Source organism: Centruroides sculpturatus, unplaced genomic scaffold (genome assembly GCF_000671375.1).
Source record: "Centruroides sculpturatus isolate CEXI.00-Female unplaced genomic scaffold, Cexi_2.0 scaffold1208, whole genome shotgun sequence".
In the NCBI taxonomy this organism is placed as follows: Eukaryota; Metazoa; Arthropoda; class Arachnida; order Scorpiones; family Buthidae; genus Centruroides; species Centruroides sculpturatus.
Genome location: NW_019385347.1, coordinates 256,520 through 261,930, shown reverse-complemented (window position 1 = coordinate 261,930; position 5,411 = coordinate 256,520).

Below are 5,411 nucleotides of genomic sequence, written 5' to 3'. Positions count from 1 at the left end.
AAAACCTTAATAAACTGATAAGCATTTCACAATGATAGCGGGATGATAGATGAAGTTTCAATGGAGGAATAAATCCATCGTCAAAGGGAATTTAAAGAGCGGAAAACGATAATAAATAATAATAATAAAATAGGAAAGACTTTTATTAATTTTATTTGGGGAATAAAACAATGAAAGAACGTTTCGTTGAATAGAGTTTTTTGACAAATGTTCCAGTCAGAGGCGATAAAAGTAGGTGGTAGTGAATCAAAATTAGCAACACCTCTACAACACGAAGGTTTCCCAACTCTTTCTCAAACGAAGATTGAATAGAGATGGTTTCTAAAGACAAGCAGCTGTTCTTTGATTTCACGCAAACACAGGCACAACTTTAACTTTAAGGACCACACAGGGACCGCTGAGCGGAATGATGAGAAAATAGGGGGTTAGAACAGAGACCATGGAAGCGGAACAATTTTTTTCTCCCTTCTTCTTCCACCATTCGTTTCCTCTTTAACTAATGTGGGTGGTACTTTTTTATGAGTCGACTTATATATTCCGCTCTTTAGGGATCTGAAGAGGGATTTTTTCTTCCTCTCCTCCATCTCTGTATGCGATTCGAGACCATTGAAATCTTAGGAGATAACCGAGCAACGATGAAAATTATCTTTAAAATTTAAATAATTATAAAAGAAATTAAAGATTGGCATGAAATCTAATAAATTTCAGAGAGTTTTGGTACGGAATTGTATTCAGAAAAGGCTAATTTATCGCTTCTTTCCGCTGCAAATTAGTAAACAAATCGGCGATTTTTCACTTTTTAATGGTTAATTAAGTTGTAAATTAGTTTTATTTTTGTATAAAAAGCAATTTTGGGGTTTCTATAATATTAAATTCTAGATTTGCTTCAGTTTCTATGAAGAAAATTGTATTTTCTTAGTCGATCCATTAAAGATCTCGGCCATATTTTATATTACTAGCGGTTAGCGATGATTAAAGAGATGATAATTAAAATAAATCACGTTCTTATTACAAATTACACTCATAAATAGTCTAAAATAAATAATTTTTTGATAATTAAACGGGTACAAACTTGCATATTATAACATTGAAAAGGTCGAGAACCAGTCGAGTTTGATTAATTTTAGCTGAGGAAAAAATTGTTTTTTGGTGATTAAAAACACTAAAAGTAGAAAATTAATATTATTAATTACTAAAATATAGTCCTATTCATAAATTAATGAAATATATTTCTGTAAATGGGGTTATAAATTTGATATATGATTAATTAAACTTAAGGAATAACAAATCCGAGTGACATTCGTAAGTTAGAAAGAGAATATCAATTGTAAGCGTGTAGAAAGATTAAATACAGGCAAAAGAATGGGAGAAGAATAAGGAAAAGAGAACAGAAGAGAAGGATAAGAGGAAAGAGGAATAGAAGAGCAGAAAATACAGGTAAAGAAGGCTAAGTAGAAGGTGAATTAAAAGAAGAAAAGAAGAAACTACAGGATGAGAATGAGGAAAAAAATTCATTTCTTCTATCCTAAACTTCTCTTCAGAGCCTTAACGAGTCAATAAACATTCTTACTTATTGAGTAAAGTAATAATATACAGGTAGATTTATATTTAGAAGCGTAATGCTAGAAACTCATTTCGTTATTTTCTGAACAGTTTTACTACATAAAAACTCAATTTAAGAATTAGAAATATCAGTAAAAATTTCAAATTTATGAGTGTAATTCCCACACATCCCGTCTTACATCCCAACATCTCCAGACGAAGCTTGTGTTAAGAGGTCAGATACCAGAACGACGCAATCTAATTAGAGAGCGATATGTCATAGGTCATCATCAGAAAAAAAGGGCACAGATTTATGGAGTTATAAAACAGAAAGCCTCTTTTCTTTTTTGCATAGAAGCGGAGAACACATCGAAAAACATATAATTGACAGGTGACAAGCGGTTAAACAAGGAAGTTTCTATTGATGGCAGGTGCTCTTGGAGAAGCGTGGCAGATAAGCATCTCAAGATGCTCCAGATTTTCCACTTTGGTGTGGCAAATCGCGAATTCCTGACCACGAATTTCTCTTCTAAATCTATTTTTCTCTAGTATAAATGCAATATAACATGATTTTAAACGTCAGAAACCGCAAGAAATCCTATCGAATTTCTGTACTCTGTTCGGAATTTCATTGTCAGTTAGATTAAAATGTGTAATCGAATGTTAATAAGTTATTATAGAATAATACAAGACCTACATTTCGATCTAGAATATCCAAGTTACGTTGACATTTTGTTTTCATTTGGATGGAGAATTCTTGTATCAATCGTACAATTGAAACCACAATTCAAAGTGTGTTTACTTAAGAGGAACGTTTCACTTAAGGAAAAAAATTACATGAAAAATTTGATACGGTTCAAATTAAATCTAGAATAAATCATTCTTTTAATTGATTTAATTGCTTAACATTAAAAAAATGGATAAAAACTCCATTAAAAAAAACGGGCCAACCCACTTTTTTAGACAGTTCAATGATGGATAGAAGCTATAGATTATGAGGCGAAGACAGTTGACACTAATGCAAATATATGGGCGTTTATGCTTTGATCGTTTGTATTAAAGTTTAAATTTAAAAAGAAATGCGGTTAGAAGATCAAAGAAATCAAAGAAAACCTTAATAAACTGATAAGCATTTCACAATGATAGCGGGATGATAGATGAAGTTTCAATGGAGGAATAAATCCATCGTCAAAGGGAATTTAATTGATAAGTAAGGAAAAATGAGAAGTTAATCAATAAAAAATTTACATTTTCCTGTTTAAAAAAACTGATTAGCATCGTTTGTAGACAGTTTAGTGATGGATGGAGTATAGATTATAAAGAAAAAAGGGGTAAAGGAAGTACAGTACAGTACATAATCCTTAATCATTACATGCTAAATCAAAAGATAGACAGACGTAAACACATAAAAAAAAACATTAAATGTGATGCTTTTTATATTAAATTTTTCGAAAAAAATTAGAATTTTAATCACAGAAAAATTCAAGTGCAAGCGAGTGTACTTGACTCAGTTTTATAGTGGTGATGATGAATTGGAATAACGAAAATGCCGATTTATTTATTATTTTTTTAAAGCAAAAATATAAAGAAAATTGTGTATAACAGATTAAAAACTATTTTTACAAAAAAAAAACACGAATTTAATTATTGAAGCAGCGCTGATAATTGGCAAAGATGTAAAAACACGAGCACAAGATCCACGGATCAGCCGGATTTAAAAGACGAATTAAATGAGAAAAACACAAAGAAATTAAAGAAGAAAAACACTAGTGATGACGTTTTTTTGTTGTGTCAAACATTTCTCAAAAGTCGCCATGATGGCAAGATGACAGGTGAAGTGCAGCTAGAAGAGGATCGTCTTTCTCGCCTTTTCTAATGACTCTGTTGTTATGTTCACTTGGAGTAGCAACACTTAACCATACCAATTCGGTTTTAGATTACTTTTTCTAAAATTGCTACCAAGTTAATAAATACAAAGCGATTTTTTTTCTGTTTAAAAAGTAAATAAATAAGTTTCTCGAGTATATTCTTCAAGTTAAATTAGCCCCGTCTCTTCAGATCTATCTGAGATGCTCCTTACTGCGTATAGAGCAATTTTGGGTTGATTTCTAGTCAATTTTATTGTTAAAAATCGCAGAAGTAATTTCAAATATTCTCAAGAGCTTATATTATGTGTATTTTTTAAGGCATTTTATAGCCTTACATCAAAAATTTGGCTCTTTTTTACAAGGTTAACTCATAAGAAATAACATTCTAAAATGTTAAGAAGTGTGATTAAATTAAGAAAGAATAAATTAAATTTAGTTATAGTTTATAAAATGGCAATTAATTTTATATTTAGAGAGAATTCTAAGAATTTCCTTCAGTGAATAAGGATCAAATCTCATTAAATATAAAACTGTTTCAGCATTCTTTTGACAAGATAATGGAAAAATATTCAAGCTTAATAAGTTTTTGAAACTTTAGAAGTTAGAAAATTTAAAACAAATTAAAACTTTCATTTAGGATGCTAATTAAATTCTTCTCGGCAGAAATGAAAGAAAGAAATCGATCCTGATCGATTATTAATAGGTTTATTGTAAGTTTAGAATAGTTTAAATGTTTAAATAAGGTGATTATTTCCGATTAAATTTCGTCAAATTCCCATATAAATCCCTGTCCTCTTCATCCCTACAAAATCCCCCCTCTAAAAAATATTTAGAAGGGTAAATTGTAGGGTTTTTTTCCTCTATATTTACCTGAATAAATTAAAAATAAAGACTAGATCACATCTAAACTAGTTACAGAGACAAGAATCTACATTGATCTTGACGATTAAATCTCTCAAATATCTTCAAAATTAAATTAAAATCGTGACTCTGCAGCTTCGAATGCGCTAACTTACATTAAATAATCCGCATAAAAGAAGTTTCGTGTTCAATTATTGCCCTACCTTTAGATTAAATAGCGTAGAATTTTGATACATTGGTGTACTCGAGACTTTAATTAAAATAGTGTAAACATTTCTAGAAATAATCTAATTATAGGAGAGAAATCCTTTAAAAAATTTTTGAAAATGTTCCAAAAAAACTCTGTATTAATCTGATCTGTCGATAGCTTGAGTTATCTTTAGTTCTATTAAAACTATTGAAGGATCTTATGTAAAATTAAGTCAAGAGCGTAAAAGATAAGATCTTCTCTTGTTCTAAATCCAACCCTTAGACTATGTATTCCGTTTACAAGTGTTTAAAAAAAGTCTAAAAATTCAAAAAATCCTGTAGAACTTCGTAGAGTACGTTGCACTTTGGCACAATATCAGTGTATTCTATGCCAATTTTTCCATGACGAGAGCCTAAAACTTTCATTTTTATTGTCATTGTGGGTTTAAATCAGAGGATATTACGTTAATTTAAACAGAAAACGTTTTGAAATAAGGAGATTGTCCGAATGAAATTCTTAACAGATGCTGGGAAAAATTGCCTTCTGTACTACGTCCACGCGATTTTTAAGTCTAGAAATGTGTAAAATATGCCAGTAAACCTATTAAATCACACTAATATTGGTTCCTCCCCTGTTAAAAAGCACCAAAATGCTTATTGTAGATGCCGAGAAAAATGTACTACGTTCAGGGTGAAATATTCTACAAAATTACACTAAATCCCCATTAAAAGCCTTAAAAAGTAGATTAGACAGAGTTTATTGTATGAAATTAAGGTAGTAACAGTTAGAGGTGACGGTATTCTATAAATAAGAAGAAACAAACACCCCCTAACAACAGCGGAAAGAGGGAGGGAGGGTCGGAAGATAGTCTTAAAAAGCCCCAACTCGTGAGGTTCCAATATCAGTAGAATCATCCCGATTTAAAATGGAAGAAACTACTTACAAACGTT